This window comes from Suncus etruscus, chromosome 7, assembly GCF_024139225.1.
Source record: "Suncus etruscus isolate mSunEtr1 chromosome 7, mSunEtr1.pri.cur, whole genome shotgun sequence".
Taxonomy (NCBI): Eukaryota; Metazoa; Chordata; class Mammalia; order Eulipotyphla; family Soricidae; genus Suncus; species Suncus etruscus.
In genome coordinates this window covers 61,574,937-61,596,252 of record NC_064854.1, presented here as the reverse complement: position 1 = coordinate 61,596,252, position 21,316 = coordinate 61,574,937, and the positions used below count along the sequence as shown (strand labels likewise).

General features: G+C 42.5%; 3 non-coding genes across 3 annotated transcripts; 2 read left to right on the top strand and 1 right to left on the bottom strand.

Moving 5' to 3' along the window:
* Positions 1–18,044: 18,044 nt before the first annotated feature.
* TRNAE-UUC (transfer RNA glutamic acid (anticodon UUC)) lies at positions 18,045–18,116 on the bottom strand. Its single transcript has one exon. It is a non-coding gene; the product is annotated as a tRNA-Glu (tRNA).
* A 262-nt stretch (positions 18,117–18,378) lies between these two features.
* Positions 18,379–18,461, top strand: TRNAL-CAG (transfer RNA leucine (anticodon CAG)). The gene has a single exon. It is a non-coding gene; the product is annotated as a tRNA-Leu (tRNA).
* Positions 18,462–18,829: 368 nt separating this feature from the next.
* Positions 18,830–18,900, top strand: TRNAG-GCC (transfer RNA glycine (anticodon GCC)). Its single transcript has one exon. It is a non-coding gene; the product is annotated as a tRNA-Gly (tRNA).
* Positions 18,901–21,316: the final 2,416 nt, after the last annotated feature.

The following is a 21,316-nucleotide window of genomic DNA, read 5'->3' as shown; positions in this document are numbered from 1 at the left end:
TATCTCTCCGGGGTGTTTCTTCACTTCTAAATAAGATATATGCAGTGTGCATAGAAATTTGTTCATAATTTTTGTTTTACTATAATCTGGCCCTCCAACAGTCTGAAGGACAGTGAACTGGCCCCCTGTTTAAAAAGTTTGAGGACCCATTAGATGAAAGTTACAAGGGTTCTGAAAGCAGCTTCTCCTTTGTTGGATTTCTTCAGCTACACTTGGATCCTTCATCTTCTCCATCTTCTCCTTCTGTGTTAGGCTGCTGAGATCGTCTGGGACAAAAAGGCCTTCAGTTCCTGAGCTGGAATCTGGGTTGCTCATCTTTCTGCTGTTGGTCCCCCTCCAATGAAGCTTTCTCTTTAGCTTCTGCCCCATCAATGACCTCAATAAGCTGCTGCAGTTTGGGGAGGCAGAGATCCTCTCACAAAGCACTTATGATAGAATAAGGCTGTAGACCTTGATCTCTAGGATGTTTAGAGTCTTTAGCTTTCTCTCCTTCACTGCCTGCTTCTGTTCTACCTGTTGGGGCCATTGCCACATTCAGAACAGGGGCCATGCACACTGATGTTCTGGTGACAGGTACTGCACATTAAGTCCAGTTCAAGGAGGCCATGATGGTGATTAGTCACCAGAGGGTCATGGAACTCACCATTGTTGGGGGGTCTTCTTGGGTTCATAGGTCCTGTGCCATGGTTCGGTGCCAGTTGTAAAATAAAACTCCATGGGTTGTGAGATCACCCCCATGCACCATATCTTTAACCCCAGGGAGACAGATCTGAAGAAGCAGGGTAGCAGGGAAAGATTTGTAAACCAAGTGAGTCAGAAGAGAGTCAATGGAGTCAGTTTGCTTTTTGCCTCATGACTGCTCTTTCTTTTTATTAAACCAATACCCATACACTGGGAGGGGAAAGGTCAAGTAATCCAGGTGGGCTTTTACATATCAAAAGAGAGATTTAACAGAAAAAGGAAGATGGGAGAATGCTTTTGTTTTGGTTTAATAGCTGGGCATCATCTTACAGCTAGGGTTTAAATGGAAAAAAAAGAAGAGGGGGGAGGGAGAGAGGGAGAGACAGAGACAGAGATAGAGAGACAGAGAGAAGAGGAGAGAGAGTCAGAAAGATAGAGACAGAAAGAAAAAGGTCTGCTACAAATAGGAGCAAATAGCTCATCAAGAAAGTCATACATGGGGGCCGGGCGGTGGCGCTGGAGGTAAGGTGCCTGCCTTACCTGCGCTAGCCTAGGAGACGGACCGCGGTTCCATCCCCCGGCGTCCCATATGGTCCCCCAAGCCAGGAGCGACTTCTGAGCGCATAGCCAGGAGTAACCCCTGAGCGTTACCGGGTGTGGCCCAAAAACCAAAAAAAAAAAAATAAATAAAAATAAAAAAATAAAAAAAAAAAAAAAAGAAAGTCATACACGATGACCAAGTAGGATTTATTCCAGAGATATAAGAATGGTTTAACACAGTGTTTTTCAATCTTTTTATGCAAAGCACTTTTTTCTTTTTTTTTTTTTTTTTTTTTTTTGTGGTTTTTGGGTCACACCCGGCAGTGCTCAGGGGTTATTTCTGGCTCCAGGCTCAGAAATTGCTCCTGGCAGGCACAGGGGACCATATGGGGCGCCGGGATTCGAACCGATGACCTCCTGCATGAAAGGCAAACGCCTTACCTCCATGCTATCTCTCCAGCCCCCAAAGCACTTTTTTCATGAAAAAAAAAAAAAATTCACCAGGCACACCACCATTAGAAAATGTTAAAAAAAAAAAAAAAAAAAAAAAAAAGACTGGAGAGATAGCATGGATAGAATCCATGCAGAAGGGCAGTGGTTCGAATCCCAGCATCCCATATGGTCCCTGAGGCTGCCAGGAGCAATTTCTGAGGATAGAGCCAGGAAGAACTCCTGAGGGCCGCCAGGTGTGGCCCCAAAACAAAAACAAAAAATAATATCTGGCACAAGACAAAGTTGCCCCCTCTTACCACTTCTTTTCAACATAGTACTGGACATACTTACCATAGCAATCAGGCAAGAAAAAGAAATAGGAAAAAAGTCAAACTCTCACTGTTTGCAGATGACATGATACTATATTTAGAAAAATCCTAAAGACTCTACCAAAAAGCTTCTAGAAACAATAGATTTATATAGTAAAGTAGCAGGCTACAAAATTAACACTCAAAAGTCCATGGCATTTTTATTTACAAATAATTAGGAGGAATAAAGAGACATTACAAAAAATAACCCCAGTGGTGTTTGCCTTGCAAGCAACTGATCCAGGACCAAAGGTGGTTGGTTCGAATCCTGGTGTCCTATATGGTCCCCCGTGCCTGCCAGGAGCTATTTCTGAGCAGACAGCCAGGAGTAACCCCTGAGCACCACGGGGTGTGGCCCAAAAACCAAAAAAAAAAAAAAAAAAATCCCATTCACAATTGTTCCTCAGAAAATCAAGGACCTTGAAGTCAACTAAAGAGGTGAAAAACATGGGGCCGGGCGGTGGCGCTAAAGGTAAGGTGCCTGCCTTACCTGCGCTAGCCTAGGACGGACCGCGGTTCGATCCCCCGGCGTCCCATATGGTCCCCCAAGCCAGGAGCGACTTCTGAGCGCATAGCCAGGAGTAACCCCTGAGCGTCACCGGGTGTGGCCCAAAAACCAAAAAAAAAAAAAAAAAAAAAAAAAAAAAAAAAAAAAAAAAAGAGGTGAAAAACCGGGGCCTGGCGGTGGCGCTGGAGGTAAGGTGCCTGCCTTACCTGCGCTAGCCTAGGAGACGGACCTCGGTTCCATCCCCCGGCGTCCCATATGGTCCCCCAAGCCAGGAGCGACTTCTGAGCGCATAGCCAGGAGTAACCCCTGAGCGTTACCGGGTGTGGCCCAAAAACCAAAAAAAAAAAAAAAAAAAAAAAGAGGTGAAAAACCTATACAAAAGAAAACTATAAAATACTGCTTCAAAAAATCAAAGAGGATGCAAGGAAATAGAAACATATACATTGCTCAGGGATTGGGAGGATTAACATTATTAAAATGACAATACTTCCTAAAGCATTGTATAGATTTAATGCAATCCCTCAAAGGATACCTACGAAATTTTTCAAAGTGACTCAAACACTCCTGAAATTTATTTGGAACAACAAATGCCATGAATAGCTAAAGCAATTCTTGTGAAAAAGAAGATGGGAGGCATCACTTTCCCAATTTTAAATTGTACTATAAAGAAATAGTAATTAAAACAGCATGGTATTGGGGCCAGAGAGATAGCACAATGATAGGGCATTTGCCTTGAATGCGGTCAACCCAGGATCGACATTGGTTCGAATCCTGGCATCCCATATGGTCCCCAATGCCTGCCAGAAGTGATTTCTGAGCACAGAACCAGGAGTAACTCCTGAGTGCTATGGGGTGTGACCCCAAAACAGAAACAAACAACAACAACAACAAGAAAACCAACCAAACAAAAACAAACAAACAAACAAAAAACAAAAATACCCAGCATGGTATTTGGAATAAAGACAGATCCTCAAATCAATGGAATAGACATGAATATCCTGAGACTGACCCCCAGTTATACAACCAATTAATCTTTGATAAAGGGGCAACAATACAAGTTGAAGCAAGGAAAGCCTCTTAAACAAGCGGTGTTGGAAAACTAGTCAATTACATGCAAAAAGGTGAACTCAGACCTCTCTGCAATACCATGCACAAAGGTGGAATCAAAATAGATTAAAAACCCTGATATCAGGTCTGATACTATAAGATATACAGAAGAAGACATAGGCAAAACACTCATGGCATTGAGACTTAAGGCATCTTTAAGGAGAAAACACTATAGTCCAAGCAAGTGGAAGCAGATATAAACAAATGGGACTACATTAAACTGAGAAACTTCTGCACTTCAAACAAAACAATGGGAGAAACTATTCACCCAAATCCAGTTGGTAAAGGGCTAATATCTAAGATATATAAGATACTAGAAGAACTAAACAAGAAAAAAAAATCAAACTCCATTAAAAATGGGGGAAAGGGCCCGGAGAGATAGCACAGCGGCGTTTGCCTTGCAAGCAGCCGATCCAGGACCTAAGGTGGTTGGTTTGAATCCCGGTGTCCCATATGGTCCCCCATGCCTACCAGGAGCTATTTCTGAGCAGACAGCTAGGAATAACCCCTGAGCACCGCCGGGTGTGGCCCCCCCAAAAAAATGGGGGAAAAATGAACAGACTGGGACAGAGCGATAGTACAGTGGGTAGGACATTTGCTTTGCTCTTGGTGCTTCCTGGATTCACTCCCTAGCATCCCAGATGGTCCCCTGAGCATGCCAGGAGTGATTTCTGAGTGCAAAGCAAGGAGTAACCCCTGAGTACTGCTGGGTGTAGCCCATAAACAAACAAACAAATAAAACCATGATATGAACAGACATATTTCAAAGAGGAAATACAGATGGCCAAAAGGCACAAGAAAAAATGTTCCACATCATTAATCATCAGGGAGATGCAAATCAAAACAACAATGAGTTATCATCTCACACCACAGAGAAAGGCACACATCACAAAGAACAACCAGTGCTGGCATGGATGTGGGGAGAAAGGAATTCTTATTCACTGCTGATAGAAATAGCATCTAGTCCAGCCTTTCTGGAAAACAATATGGCTATTCTTTAAATAACTGGAAATTGAGCTTCCTTATGATTCAACAATACCACTCCTAGGGATATACCCTAGGAACACAAAAACACATTACAAAAAATGCCCTCTGCATCCCTATGTTCATCGCAGCACTATTTACAATAACCAGAATATGGAACCAACCAGGTGCTTGACAATAGATGAGTGGCTAAAGAAATTGTGGTATGGCTGGTCCAAGTGCAGTGGTGTTTACAATTAATTGATCTCACAGCCAGTTACAGATTTCTTTGTTTCTTCTGCACTCCCACTGCTTCACTTGACTAGCCTTAAAAAAAAAAAAAAAAGAAATCCAATACATGGATGGACATGAATAGTATTAAACTGAGTAAAGTGAATCAGAGGGAAAGGGATAAACATATAATAATCTCATTCATCTGTGGGATAGAAAAATAAAAAGACAGTGTAGTAATGATATCCAGAGACAAAAGAGATGAGGATTAGGAGGACCAGTCCATGGTAGGAAGCTTGGTGCTAAGAGTGGAGAATGCAGTTAGAATAGAGAATGAAAGAAACATTCATGGCACCCCTTCATTAGTAGTAGTGCAAATCACAATGTCAAAATAAACGGGGAGAGAGAGAGAGAGAGAGAGAGAGAGAGAGAGAGAGAGAGAGAGAGAGAGAGAGAGAGAGAGAGAGAGAGAGAGAGAGAGAGAGAGAGAGAGAGAGAGAGAGAGGAGAGAGAGAGAGAGAGAGAGGAGAAAGTAAAATGTCTGCTCCAGAGTCAGGCAGGACAAGGTGGGTGGGAGGAAAGAGGGCATCAGGGAAACTGTTTACATTGGAGGCAGGAAATGTGCATTGGTGAAGGTTGTTATACATTGTACGACTGTAACTCAATCATGAACAACTTTTTTTTGTTTGTTTGTTTTTTGTTTTTTTGTTTTTTGGGTCACACCTGGCAGTGCTCAGGGGTTACTCCTGGCTGTCTGCTCAGAAATAGCTCCTGACAGGCAGGGGGGACCATATGGGACACTGGGATTCGAACCAACCACCTTTGATCCTGGATAGGCTGTTTGCAGGCAAACGCCGCTGTGCTATCTCTCCGGGCCCAATCATGAACAACTTTATCTGTGGAAAAAAAAAAAAACCCTATAGTGAACAACCTTGTAATCATGGTGTTTAAACAAAAATAAATAAAACTAAAATAAAGGTTGTGAGAGGACAAGGAAAATGTGCTCAATGACTGCCTGGTACCAAGGATCAAATCCAGAATCTCTCACATACAACTCCACCACATTTGAGGCCTCAAGATAATTTTTTTCCCTAAAAAAAGTACTAAAATCTTCTTAAAAAAGAAAAAAAGAAAAAGTTCTGCTACAGAGCAGGTAGGGGAGAGAATGGGAGGAAACTGGGGACATTGGTGTTAGGAAATATGCTTTGGTGAAGGGTATTGTATGACTGAAACTCAATCAAGAACAACTTTATAACTACAGATTTACAGTGATCCATTAAATAGTTTGTTTTTGTTTGTTTGTTTGTTTAGTTTTTGGGTCACACTCGGCAGTGCTCAGGGGCTACTCCTAGCTCTATGCTCAGAAATCGCTCCTGGCAGGCTCGGGGGACCATATGGGATGCCGGGATTTAAACCACCGTCCTTCTGCATGCAAGGCAAATGCCTTACCTCCATGCTATCTCTCTGGCTCACCATAGCCACATTTTTAAATAAATAAATTATTTAATGGATTGCAAGATATCTTCGCTGTTATCTTGGCTGGGTATTTGTGAATCCAAGAACAGTCCCCAGAATGAGAAATTACTTCCCATTCCCTTGTCCCCTTTCGGGGGAAGACCTTGGAAATATTTATCCGCAGCAAATAATAATCCACACAGACCAGAACGATAGGGTTTAAAAGATCGGGCAAGGAGAGCCAAAGAATCCTCCTGCAGCCAGCAGCTTTTCACAGAAGGACCCCTCACTCCTGTCCCTCCAGCTATTTATTCCCAACTCCACAGCGCCCCACCTGGAAGGGTTAGGTGGGGCAAAAGTCACAGAACAATCCTAAGGAAACACTTTTATATACAATTCCAAGAATCATCTTATGGAAACTTTTTCTTTTTTTTTTTTTGGAAACTTTTTCATATGCTACAATTCCCCCTTTGTTTGTAAAGAAACAATAAACAATAATAATGTACAGAAATAAATAATATTTGTTTTTAATTGTAAAAGGAATAACTAAGCCATTGTAAAAGAGTGGCTGTTTGCATAAGTGCATCACGGGAAAAAGTATAGAAAAAAAATTTTTTAGCCTAACACAGGGTGTTTAAAACCAGAAACAGATGTAAAGGAATTAACTACAAGCTCCAGAGTAGAATAAAATCTACAGCGTCCAAGATGATCAATTTCGAGTAAGTATTCCCTTGAAAAGCAGAAGTCGAGTAAGAAATTCCAATATTCAGGACCTAATAGGCCATGGGGAGCTCCCGGGGCAATCACAAAGCCCGAAAGTAATTCGGAGACAGAAATTCTTAGATGAGATGCTCACAAGGCTGCGTAGCAGGTGAGAAGACACACATTTTCCATTTCAGTCCAGTTTGAGCAGAAGAAAGCCCATCTTTGGAGGCAGTGAATTAGGCCCCTATTTCGAAGGAAGAGGCACACACACACCCGCACAATGGGCGCCAAAGTAAATAAGATCCATATGTACTTGAATTCAATCCAAGATGAGTTCTAGTTCAGTCAGCAGTTCATAAGAGGTCCGAAAATGAAGAACCATGTACGACCGATTATTAGGTGGGAGCTTAAGTTCAAAACCAAAACAAAATGCTTAAGGCAGAGAACCTCCCCGTGTAAATGAAAAAATTGAGGGTCTATCCAAAATGGATAAAACCTCCTTTTGCACCTGCTATTTTTTTCAATGATGCACCCATGCAAAAGGCCAAAATACCAGCCAGGATTACAATCTAGCAACTTATTTATGACAGTATCTAACCCCTAATTCAAAGCAACAAAAGTACAACCTTAATGAAATACCATATCAATTTTGAGAATTAACAACTAAGATGTAAAAACATTAATTACAGTAATCAACAAAAGTGTAGACTCAAATATAACTTTACAGGATTACAATTATAAAACTACAAGAGCTGAAATTTCTTCCAAGTTCAAAAACTACTATGAAAAGATAGGGAGTCCAGAACTCCCAAAAGTTCGACCAAAGAAACTTGATGAGTCAGGGAAAGCAGTTGTAATAAGAAGCAGGATACAGCACTGCAACAGTTTACGATGTCTTTCTCAGTTAGAGATCAGGAGGCTTGTCATAGTGGGTGATGATTTGCACACGATGATTTGCAAATGTGGAGGGATTTTTGAAAATAGACTGTTAGGGACTTGGAAAAAAGAGGGAAGGATAAGTAAGAATAAATTGGGGAAGATAAAGTCAGGAAAAAAGAACTATATACAAAACATGTAAGACATACAGACATACAAGACATACATAAACATATTTCACACAAACATGGCCATCACTCATTCATACTTACCAAAAAATGTTAGCTGGGAGGATCCCAAATAGAGCGAAAAAAAAAATTCAGCTGAATCAACAAAAAGCGCTTTAAAATACAATAGCCGGCAAACAGTTTAGATGAAACTCTTCAAGTTCACAGCAACAACAAAAGATATATTTTTAAGGCATAGTTGAGTAACTCTGCAAGAGAATTTCATGCACAATACGACCAAGGAAACCAATACTACAAGTAGAGACAAGTAATTCTATCGTAACCATAGATGATGAGCACTGTAAAGAGAGTCCACCTAAAAGGTACTGTTATGTCGAAATTATGAATTCACCTCCATCTAGAAGCCTAAATTGAGGCAAATAAAACAATGACGTTAGAGTGAAAGAGTGAAAGTTGTTAGATGAGTATATCTCAATATATTGCTATATAATACCTTAGTACGATGAGGAAGCTTTCTCTCGAGTGAGCCTGGATCAATAGTGGTATTAAGACATAAATACATCATACAAGCAACTACAATGGTGATTCATCATATTAAATCCTATTCAGCGGGAGTACCTGTGAAATGAATCATAAAGCATTAATGACAACTAACAAATAAAATAAATAATTATTAAGCATTTATAGTAGATCTCTGAGAAGTATAAAACAGGATGTATGCTGCTGTGGATTTTACCGATGCAGTAGGAATTTTCTTGATTTTCTTGTCATCAAAATTGATCCAGTGTTGTCTTGAGTCAATATTACAGTATGATGTACAGTGTCCAAAATGAAGTTTACCAAAATGGTTAGACACTGATGATAAGATGTATTTTTCAGTTTTGTAATTTTTTTCCTGAGTGAATTCTGCTAAGTTGAGGTCTTCTAAAGAAAAATCCACATAAGTGAGTAGTTTTTTAATTTGTTTGCCATCAAAAGCAAAATGTTTCAAATGAATAATTAATACTGGAGGTAATTTCCACAAGTATGTCCTCTTCAAAAAGTCCCTTTTAGTGTTGCAGCTGTTACAATGAATTCTATTGTTACCTTTCAAATCTTCTTCTTTAAAGAATTCAACGAGGCATTCTTGTAACGTACATTTATCTGTAGGCTTGATTGCCAGGGACAACTGAACAAATGTTTCATATACCTCAGACTTTTGGTGACATGCGAGACACTGTAGTATAGATTTGAACTGTCCTTGAAAGAGGTCATATATAAGAGATTTGTGAGCCTTTTGGTGTTTAGGCCTAGATTGTTCATGTTTTTCATTGTCTATCAGGTGTATAGTTTTATCTGCTATTGAATTTTCAGTAAGCAAATCCTGATGTAGTCCCTCTATAAGGAACATCAATAATTCGTGAGGATCCTGTTGGTCGTGTCCGGCAAATTGGCCATTAAGTAAACCAATTGTTGCTTTGAAGTGTTCTGGATTAACATTCCTATGATATCCATCTCCCATGATTTTTATGAGATGACCAAATTGTTCTGCTAATTTACCTTTATGTCCACTTGGATTTTCTTTGTTAATGTCTTTTTTATAATGATCTTGATAAAAATACTGAGTCAAGTCTGAAATATTATACAGGCATTGTAATATTGAGTTCATATAGCATGAGTTACCTAAATTTCGTAATCCAGTACATGTAGGTTTCTTTTTCTCTATTTGCATTCTGGAATGTAAGGGATTCTTACTCTTGTCTGCTTTATTCGAGGTATTGGGTGAGACCGTTAATCCCTTGTTTACTTTCCCGGAGGCCACAGCAGTGTTACAATTGTCAGTGTTTTGAGCATTTTGTATTTGACGTGGGGGCAGGCTTGTAGTCCCAGCAACCTGATCCTGGTGGTTTGTACTAATTCGATTTCTGATGAGGTGTAAAGGGACCCAAAATTTCTTAGAGGGGTTGTCATTTGTACCAACATATGCATATCCCCTTCCTCTCAGAAGAAGATATCCAGCGATCCATTTTTCATCCTCTTTGATCCAAACCGGTATATGTGATGTTTCTTGTCTCTGAATATCTTCTTTAAAATGTCTTTCCCCAGCAGTGTAACTTTCCCCTTGGGGTAAATTTAGATAATTTAGTGTAAGAAGAGTCAAAGATAGCAGCTCAGTAGGTGCTAAACCTCTTTTTCTATTCTTTTGTAATTGAGTTTTTAGCGTCCTGTGGGCTCTTTCCACAATGGCCTGTCCTTGGCAATTATAGGGGATTCCTTTCAGATGTTTTATCTGCCATTCTTTACAAAAGAATTCAAAAGTTTTGCTGATATAGGCGGGTCCATTATCAGTTTTAATGGAATACGGAACACCCATAACTGAAAAGCATTGTAAAAGAAAACTGCAAACTGCCTTAGACTTTTGGGAAGACATAGGGATTGCCCAAATAAATTGAGAATAAGTGTCCACCACCACATGAAGATAAGGTTTCTTTGGAAATAAATCTGTTTGAGTTACATTCATTTGCCACAGTTCATTAGACTGTAAGCCTTTTGGGTTTGCTCCTGCTATATGAGTCTTTTTTGCTAATGGGGCACATATGTCGCACCTTTTTATAATTTTTCTAGCTTGCCTCCAGGGAATCTGGTAATTTACATGTAAGTGGCGAGCATTTGTGTGTAATGCTGTATGTTCTTCTGTAGGTGACTTGAATATAGGCATTGCCAACAAATTTGCAGTTTTATTTCCTTGAGCCATTGGCCCTGGAAGACCTGAGTGGGCTCTAATATGCGTGATGAAGATGGGTTCAGTTCGTTTTTGAATAAGCTGTTGTAATGTTTGTAGTAAATTTTGTATAATTGGGCTATGAGCATTGAGAGAGGCCGTGGCTATCACAGGACATAAATTTACCACATACAAAGAATCAGAGACAACATTCATGGCGTCAGATACATTTTCTAATAGGTAAATTAACGTTGCTAATTCAACTTTCTGTGCTGACTTATACTTGGTATCTATGGTTATTTTTATGTTTTCTTCAGTTATTCCACCCTTACCCTCACTGGACCCATCTATGTAAAAAACCTTTGCATTGGGGATAGGAGAGTCTCGAACGATTGAAGAAATAACAAACTGAGTCTTTTTCAAAAAGTCCCATGTCTTTCCTGGTGGATAATGAGAGGAAATTTCTCCTGTGAAATCTGAAAGGGCCCTTTGTAAAGATTCATTAAGAGGCAATATTGACTCAATTTCCTTTTTTGGTATTGGCAATACTAATATATCAGGGTCAAATCCTAGCAAAGATATAGATCTGAGTCTTGCTTTGATGATGAGTTCTGAAATTAAATCCAAATAAGATATCACAGACCGAGGCTGTTTGTTATGTAAATATACCCATTTCAGCGGACCTGCCTGTTGCATCAATGCCCCCGTAGGGGTTTCTTTTGTAGGGAAGATTAATAAAGAAACCTTCTCTCCCGGGATGAATTTTGAGAGAAATGATTGTTGCAACCTGTTCAAGAAGAAGTTCAATTCATTTTTGGCCTCTATAGTTAAATTTCTTGGGCTGTCTAGGGCAGAATCACCCTCCAACGTTTTAAACAAATTAGACAATTCTGCATTTGGGATTTCTAGCGCAGGCCGGAGCCAATTCACGTTACCTAAAAGTTTCTGAAAATCATTAAGTGTTTTGAGGTTTTCTTTTTTTTGTTGTTGGTTTTTGGGCCACACCCGGTAACGCTCAGGGGTTACTCCTGGCTATGTGCTCAGAAGTCGCTCCTGGCTTGGGGGACCATATGGGACACCGGGGGATCGAACCGCGGTCCGTCCAAGGCTAGCGCAGGCAAGGCAGGCACCTTACCTCTTTGCGCCACCGCCCGGCCCCGAGGTTTTCTTTTTTGATGGAGATTTTTTTGTGGACGTATAGACGTTCGGTCCAAAATAAAACCCAAGTATTGATATGGTGGCATAGTCTGTATCTTTTCTAAAGCTATTTTCAGTCCTGCTGTTTGCAAACAGTCAATAACAAAAGAATATACGTCCTGTAGATCTGTTTCATTGTTCATTGTGATAAGAATATCATCAGTATAATGAAAGATCATGGCTTGAGGAAATCTTTCACGAGCAGGGCTCAAAATCTTATCTACAAAAAATTGACACATTGTTGGGGAATTCAGCATGCCCTGGGGGAGGACAGTCCATTGGAACCTCCGGCAGGGATGGGTATTGTTTATAGAAGGAACTGAGAATGCAAACCGGTGTTTATCATCCGGGTGAATAGGAATATGGTAAAAACAGTCTTTCAAGTCAATTATGACTAGTGGCCATTCCTTTGGGATAACTACAGGTGATGGTAAACCTGTTTGCAATTTTCCCATGGGTACCATAGATATGTTTACTGCTCTCAGATTCATCAACAGTCTTCATTTTCCGGACTTCTTTTGTATGGTAAATATAGGCGAATTCCATTGAGAAAATGAAGGCTCAATATGCCCTAATTTTAGCTGTTCTTCCACTAATTCTGTTAGCACCTTTAATCTATCAATTTTAAGGGGCCACTGACCTATCCAAATTGGTTTATCAGATTTCCATTTTATTTTTATCGGTGCTGGGTTCTTTCTGTCAGTGGCCCCTACCAAAAATTCTGAGTTTTTATTTCAGGAGAAGTTCCAGACTCTTCTGGAGCTAATGGGATGTGGAATTCAGCTTTCCACTGTTTGTGTAGGTCGCGACCCCACAGAGAAGGTGAGAATGGGCCCACATGAGGTTTAATTATGGCCTTTTGATTTTCTGGGCCGTGAACTACCATAGTCCTTTTACTTAACAGACAGAAACTTAAGCCTCCCACTCCTTCTAGCGAGTATGGAATTTCTTGTAGAGGCCAATTTTCTGGCCATTCCTTATCAGAAATTACTGTGATTTGCGCCCCGGTGTCTATCATTTCATTAAAGGGTCGCCCCTGAAAGTGAAGTTTAATCATCGGATTTTCCTCTTTAAATTTAGTAACCAAAGCGATAATTGGGTTATGGGCGGCCCCTGGATCTGTGCTTCCAAAACCTCCAAATCGTGTCTTATCTGAAGTTCCAAATTTGACATATGGCAATATAACTATCTGGGCAATTGCTTCTCCCTTTTTGAATGTCCAAGTATCCGGTACCGTAATCACTACAATAATTTCTCCCTTTGAATTTGAGTTAATGACACCTGTGGTTACTGATATACCCTTTACATTGAGGGAACTTCTGCCGAGAATCAATTCCATTGTATTTGGTGGTGGCGGGCCCACAATGCCAGTTTTTAACATGAAAGGGCATGCTTCTGGGTAAATTGTAATGTTCTTTGGGCAAGTTATGTTGAGCCCAGCACTCCCCGCAGTTGCATGAATTAATTTGATAATTGTGAGCAATTTTGGGCTGGGCTCGGAAGAAGTATGGTTTGTGGACTTTGCCCCTGATTTGCACGGGCCTGGGGACTGGCCCGGTAGGCGTTTCCCTGCATTGGAAATGTGTGTTCCTGAGGAGCTTAATTTAACAAAAGACGACAATTTCTTCTGAAATGGCCCTGTTTTTCACAATGGTAACAGAAGAATTGCCTTCTGGGTGTAGTGTTAAAACCATTTCCTGTGTTATTGTTAGGGAGATTTTCAGATTTGCAATCTTTTGCCCAGTGGCGACCTCTCTTGCATTTTGGGCAGAGACCAGGCTTTGGGGTGGTGCTTTTTTCCTGGGGGTAGAAGGACTTTGTTTCCTTACTGACTGCAAAAGTTTGCACTGGATTCAGGTTTGCTGAAGAATTATAAACATTTCTGCAGGCATATAAAAAATTATTTAAGTTAGCGTTGTTCTGCAAAGGGGCCAATATTAATTTGCAGGCTGAATTCGCATTATGATAAGCCAAACTTTTTTTTAAATATTTTTTAACCTGCTTATTTTTGACTTGTATTTTCAAAGCATCTTTGAGTTTAGCTACAAAGTTGATATATGGCTCATGGGGACCTTGGGTAATTTTTAAAAAGGTTCCTGCACCTGTGCTGTTCATATCAAGTTTTTTTCATGAGGATACTGCAATATTTTTAATTATGTTTAAGATTTCCTTAGGTAAAGCAGCTTGTGCCTGAATATCTGCATATTGATTTTTTGCCATTAATAATTCATACGATAGAGTGATCCCTGCCACTCGTTTTTTTGTTTCATTCGGGCTATATAATTTGGATTTTACACCCTTCGCATAGAACATTTCCCATTTCGTTTGCTGTTTAGATGGCAAGCATATTTCAGCTAGTTTTTGAAATTTATGCAGTGTTCAAAGTGATTTTTGACACCAAAGTTTTAGCGTTTTCAGACAGTATGGAGAGGTTGGCCCAAATTCCTTACGTGCTTTTTTAAACCGTTCCATGTCTTTTATTTCAAGGGGTTTGTAAATGGTTTTATATACTGTTTGTAACGGAATTGAGGCCGGATTAGCAGAAGTACTTTGCACCGGGCTCTGAGCCCTGACATGTGGAGCACTAGCCTGTGATTTGTTATTTGAGCCGGCACTATTTTGTGATTCCATTTTGTGTACAGAATCCGGACTCACTTGTGGACTTAGCACCGGGGGTTGGTTATCAGTGTTAATATTTTGATTTGGGTTCTGAGTTTCTAAATTATGTTTCCGAGTAGATTTTTTATTGGGAAAAATGCCTATATTTTTGATGGTGGTGCTAGATTTATTAGCCTGCGCTTTGGCCTGGAGTTTCATTGGATAGATCTCCTTATTTTTCAGGCTGGTCTTAGCCTTACTTTTTTCACACTTTTTTCTTTCGAAATACCAGCCAATACCTATGCACGCCATAACAATATTAGCAACCACAGAGATTCCACAAACTATGGCTAATGGAGCCAACACAGGCGAGGCAAATATTTGAGTATTAATTGTTATTTGAACTATAGACCACAACCATTTAAAAGCAATGAATTTACCTATCATTCAGCCTATTTTTTTTAAATAGCATGGAAATATCCACTTGACAAACGCCAAACCAAAGAATTTGTAACAAGGTGGTACAATCAACACGGCTGACCATAGAAGCCATTCAAGGATCTCCAGAGGCAATTTTCAATAAAGCGTTTTACTTACAGTTATTGAGGGTTCAGGTTCACCTGTTCCCGGCGCCATTTGCAAGATATCTTCGCTGTTATCTTGGCTGGGTATTTGTGAATCCAAGAACAGTCCCCAGAATAAGAAATTACTTCCCATCCCCTTATCCCCTTTCGGCTAAAAATATTAAGAAAAGGAGGAAATGTGGGTGTACCTATTTGAGACCCTGAGACCCACCCATTTCTGGGAGGGGTCTTGGGAACCGGATAGTAGGTGTAACTTTACCTGCGAGACCCTCCCATTCCTGGGAGGGGTCTTGGAAATGTTAGATAAGGCTTGAACCAAGGGAATTCGGGCCTTTTGGCTCCTTGCCCTTTCTGCGCTGCTGTGTGCTCTGGCTTCTGGGTTTCTGTGTTCTGGTCTTTGACCAGCATGGAGCCTAAAGGGAAGATGGCTAACAGGAAATAAGATGCAGGGCTAGCAAAATATTGCTGTGCTTGAAAGGTTATGAATAGGCCACACACACGTGGTGGCTAGGGCTTGAATAAAGTTGTTGCTTCCTGACGCCTGACTGTGAGTGAGTGATTTCACCTGGGCCTGGGACTCGCCGGCTGCATGGAGGTTGCAGAGCCACGTGGACTGGAATGGCACGGAGAGAAATCCACCGCCATCCAGCTCCATCCTTAATTATTTAATGCTACACCCCGAGCCTACCAGGAGCGATTTTTGAGCATAGAGCCAGGAGTAACCTCTCAGCACTGCTGGATGTGACCCAAAAACAAAAAAAAACAAAACAAAACAAAAATGTGGCTTTGGACGGGTGTGTTGTTGGAACGTGGTAGGCATGAAACTCTACCCTTAACAGGACTGTGAATCATAGTATAACTAAAATAATAACAATAAAAACAACAGCAATAATAATAAATGGAAGTGTTTTTTTTTTTTTTTAGGGGGGGTCATACCTGGCCGTGCTCAGGGGTTACTCCTGGCTCTAAGCTCAGCAATTGCTCGTGGCAGTCTTGGGGGGATCATATGGAATGCAGGAAACTGAAACTGTGTCCATCCTGGATCAGATGTGTGCAAGGCAACACCCTATTGCGGTGCTATTACTTTGGTCCCTAAATAGTTTTTCAGACAGAAGATATGTGAGCATTGTTGCAGAAGTCAAGAGATATTTTAAGTGGAGTCAGTTAATATGCAGTTTTAAATGTGGCTATTGGAAATGATTTTGCAGTGTAGGGGATTGGGACACAAGCCACGATACTCAGACATGCCAGGACTGGCTTCCTTGGCCAAGCCCTAGAAAATAAAAATGAAGGTTCTGATTTCTTTGGAGCAGGTGTTGGGACATGGCTCCTCTAGCAATCTGGTTGCCTGCTCAAGGGGTCCTGAGAGCCAGAAAAGTTCCTTGCTGGCTTCTTTCTCTGCTTTAAAGGGGCTCATTGGCATTACCTGGTAGTGCATCGGGTACTACACCCGCTCTAGCAGTAGTCTTAGACTGGCCTTAACGACTCACTCTAATTCTATGCACTGGTGCTGTGAGCACGGTGAGAGTCAGCGTTAACCCAGCTAGCTACCCCCAGAACAAGCTTATTCACACCAAACGCCTCGGAACTGCGGGGAGGGGGAGAGGGGGAAGTCAGCAGATTGCAAAATGGAATTTCTGATGAGTTGAGCAGCAAGTTTTTACTTTGGAAAAAAAAGAAGTGGGGATGAGGAGGCGTTTGATGGGAGCTCTTTGCTTACTGCTGACCTATATACTGAGCTCAGATGTTTAAAACAGAAGATGCATTTACAGGCTTAGAAGCTGGAGTCTAGAGCTCAGCCCTTCGACTGCCTGGAGGGCCCAGCGCACAGCCCCACAGAACTTTGTTCTGGGGATCCAGGGAACAAGTTGTGTAGGGGACAATGCTGTTCCTTGTGTGTCCTGGCTTTGTATTCCCTCCTCCAAAGGCAAATTCCCGAACAGGCTCTCTGGTGCGGAAATCCTTCTATGTAGTTGCACTCTGCTTTATTTGTAATTTTGATTAAAAAGGCAAGCAAGCAAACAAACACCAACCTTTTGGGAAGACTGCACACTCACACAGCAGGCAGTTTCATCGTCTTGAATCAAAACAAAACAAACAAACAAAAACCACAGCTCAGTTTTCTGGGTAGCAGCAATGTCAGAAATTGCCATCAGTGTCAGCTTCTCGAAAAGGATGGTGGTGTGGGGAACTATTGCCTCATCTCTAAGTGTTCTGTGCTTCCTTAGAAAGGCTCGGGGATGAGGAAGTCCTTTCAGGCCAGAACATGCCCTGTGGAACATTACGATATTTGCACGATTTATAAATGAATTGGCAACTAGAGCCTCTGAAGATGAATTCCTTGCGGGACCCTCAAAGAAATCTCCATGGGGGCATAAAGATGCTCTTTGCAGATGTAGAACCAGGGCAGGTACTTGGAAAATGATGCCATTGAAATAATAGAGCAGATTGAGTTCTGCCCTCTGCCAAGGTATTTACCAACAAAAATATAAAACTCTGCAGGAATGCAGGTGACTACGAGATGGATGGAGCTGAGAGCTGAGAGCTGCTTGCTGCAGGAACGGGTCCCATTAAGAGTGTAGATGGAAAAAAAAAAAAAAGAGTGTAGATGGAGAGGCCACAGGGAGGGGCCTTCGAGCACAGTCAAGGAGTGGACACAAGGGACCTGGAAAGAAGCTGCGGAGGAGCAGATGCACATACCATGTGGTATGTCCTCTAGGTAATGTGAGAATACTCACTCTGTAGAGGGGAAATGGCAGGGTTTTCATAGAAGATGAGGGAATGAAAGAGGAGGCAGAAGGAAGTTGGGAAAGGAGGGGGGGTGGGTGGAACCTAGGGAAGCTAAAACCAGGAACAGTGGCTCTTGATGTTGAATCAAAAAGAAAAAAAGAAAAAAAAAAAAACCACACATTCCCTGACCGGGAATCGAACCCGGGCCGCGGCGGTGAAAGCGCCGAATCCTAACCACTAGACCACCAGGGAACACATGAGACTACTTTGTGACATCAGTTTGTCTCCTCGCAGCGTTGGGGATGAGCTTTACAGGCCTGGATCCTGTTGCATCACTGAGACTTCCTGATCCGGCAGACCCAAGCTCCAAACCGAGTGCAAGGCGCAGAGAGACCCGGGACAACCGTTCAGACGCCCAGATGCCCGGAAATGATGCTGCAGGGCCAATCAGAAAGACCCACCTGGTCCTCGAGCTGCTCTGCCACACAAAGTGACTGCAGGGAGTTACAGGCGTGTCAGGATGGCCGAGCGGTCTAAGGCGCTGCGTTCAGGTCGCAGTCTCCCCTGGAGGCGTGGGTTCGAATCCCACTTCTGACATCCTTTCCTTTTTGCCTGCTTCTCCTCCCCGCGTGTACTAGCACATCCATCCCTGCTCCCTCTCTCTCTATATGGTTACCCTAAATTTTTGCTGAAGTGTAACTTGAAGCTCGGACCTACTCACACCCACGCCACGCCCACATTCCTGCTGTGTTTGAGGAAGGGGTTTTTCCAGAAACACCCCAAAACCGGAGCAGATGGTAGAGTAGATCTGCTGTGAGCCAGGTCCATTTGTGGGGATGGGTAATAAGGGGCCCTTTTTTCCCCCTGAGGGGAAAAATGACAGAACATGGGTGCGAATGGGGAGAATTAGGACAGTTTACAGGTGAGCGTGGTCATAAGTGAGAGTGAAAGGGACTGCGATGTGTGCATGGGTGGTTCGGTGGTAGAATTCTCGCCTGCCACGCGGGAGGCCCGGGTTCGATTCCCGGCTCATGCAACAAGCTACATTTTGAATCCAGTTCTTCCTTTCTTCTCTCTTTTTTTTAAATTTTCTTTTATGTTTCTTTGCTCCGTAGGTGGGTATCGACAGGAAGGGCTGCTCTTGGGGTCTGCAGGCCCCAGGAAGGGTGAGAATGAGGGTTGTCCAAGTGGAGAGATGCCCTAGACTAGAGACACTGTGGTGCAAGAACCATAGAGATCAAAAGTAGCAGGCGAAGGACTTGGGGCGTTTGTGGAGATGTCAGGGACGGAATAAATCTTTAAATCTTTAAACAAAATTGAAGGGTAAGAGGAGAGCTTCTCTGACCGGAAATTGAACCCGGGCCACAGCGGTGAGAGCGCCGAATCCTAACCAATAGACCACCAAGGAGCGTAGCAGAGTACATCCTAGTGTCTTCCTCGACACTGAGCCCCACCGCACCCGTCCCTGCCCGCCCGGCCCACCCCGGCCCGCTGCAGCAGTTGTCGCCCTGCCCAGTGCCGATGTGACCCGCCAAGCCCAGTGCCCCGACCTGCTTGTCTCGCTGCCCCTGTGCGCTTGGTCCCTGGCAACACGGCCCCGCATCCGTTGCCCCTCGAACCCAAAGGACAAACCGCTTGGTTCTCTCGCTCCGCCCACTGTTCTATGTAAGTGCAAAAGGTCTCTCAGGATCGTCAGGATGGCTGAGCGGTCTAACGTGCTGCGTTCAGGCTGCAGTCTCTCCTGGAGGTGTGGGTTCGAATCCCACTCTTGAAGCTCTCTTTTTTTTTGCCAGCTTTTCTCTTCTAAATCATACTGACGGTGATTTGACCATGCAACGCTTCCAGGCACGCAACCTTGGGCGCTCTGTCTTTGCAAAGTATTACACACACACACACACACACACACACACACACACACACACACACACACACACACACACACACGCTCTTTGCTCTGTCTTTGCAAAGTATTACACACACATACACACACACACACACACACACTCTTTGCAAAGTATCACACACATGCAACCTTGGGCACTCTGTCTTTGCAAAGTATCGAGCGCGCACACACACACACACACACACACACACACACACTCACTCACTCGTTTGTAAATTCCTGAGGGTTTCCTGAAAACATGAGCTATAGGGAATTATCTATATGTGGGACCAGTTCAGTTCCCCCCAGGAGGTCCCAGAGTGAAAATTCCCAACTAATTGGTTGGGGTATTTTTTTGTTTGGTTTGGGTTTTGTTGTTGTTGTTGTTGTTTTTAAATATTGGAATCATGCCCTGGAGATGCTCAAAAGTCACTCCTAGCTCTGCATTCAGGAATTAACTGCTGGTAGTGCTTGGGGAGTACCATAAGGGATGTGGAGATTGAATGGGGCTAGCGGGTGCAAGGCAAACGCCCTCCTCACTGTACTAACCACTTCCTTATTCCCAACTTCCTGTTTCTGCACAAGACTGTGGAATGGGACAGACAGAGCCAGAGCAGGATTTGAACCAAAAGGAATTAAAGAGCTGGACTTGACTTTCAAGCCAGCCCACACCTTGGGGGCTGGACACTGGAAAATGTTGAGAAGGTTCCTTGGCCTTGTCTTTCCCCAAAACTTAAGCAAGGGAGAAGCACCTAAACGAATTCCTGGTAAGGAACCAGAAGATTTCTGGGACAGATAGGAGAAAGCCTGTGTCTGGGTGGCCTGGGCTCTTCCTGTCTCTGAAGTACCTGAAAGCTGGGAATTAGCTCTGAAAGCCACCTGCAGTTGGGGCTGGAGAGATGGTACATCGGGCTGGGCACCAAGCCTGGTCAACGAGCCTGGCACAAATTTTCCTCTGGTCTGCTGAGTGCTGCTGGCCAGCTGAGTCAGGCAGCACTGAAAGGGCCTAAAGGATTATTCAATAGGAGGAGAGGAGCAAGGAGTCGGCAAAAAGTGGGTACCTGGAAACCAAACACATTCAAGAGTAGTTGGAACTGAGTTCGTTTTATTAGGAGTTCTGCTTCAGATTTAAGCAAAAAATTATCAATCGTAGGAAGTTGGGTAGATCAAATGTGACATTTTTTTACTATAGGATAAACATTGTGTGTCAGTACAATCATTAGACAATCATCTAAACATTATATGTATATTGTAAATTCTTTGTCATCAGTTTCATTTACCATAACCAGACATCAGAAAAGTACTTATTATTTCCTTTTGAATATAATTTTTTTTTTTTGGGTTTTTGGGCCACACCCGGTAACGCTCAGGGGTTACTCCTGGCTATGCACTCAGAAGTTGCTCCTGGCTTGGGGGACCATATGGGACACCGGGGGATCGAACCGCGGTCAGTCCAAGGCTAGCGCAGGCAAGGCAGGCACCTTACCTTTAGCGCCACCGCCCAGCCCCTTTAATATAATTCTTACTAGACAACGGAAATCAGAAAAATATTCTTTCCTCTTGGATATGA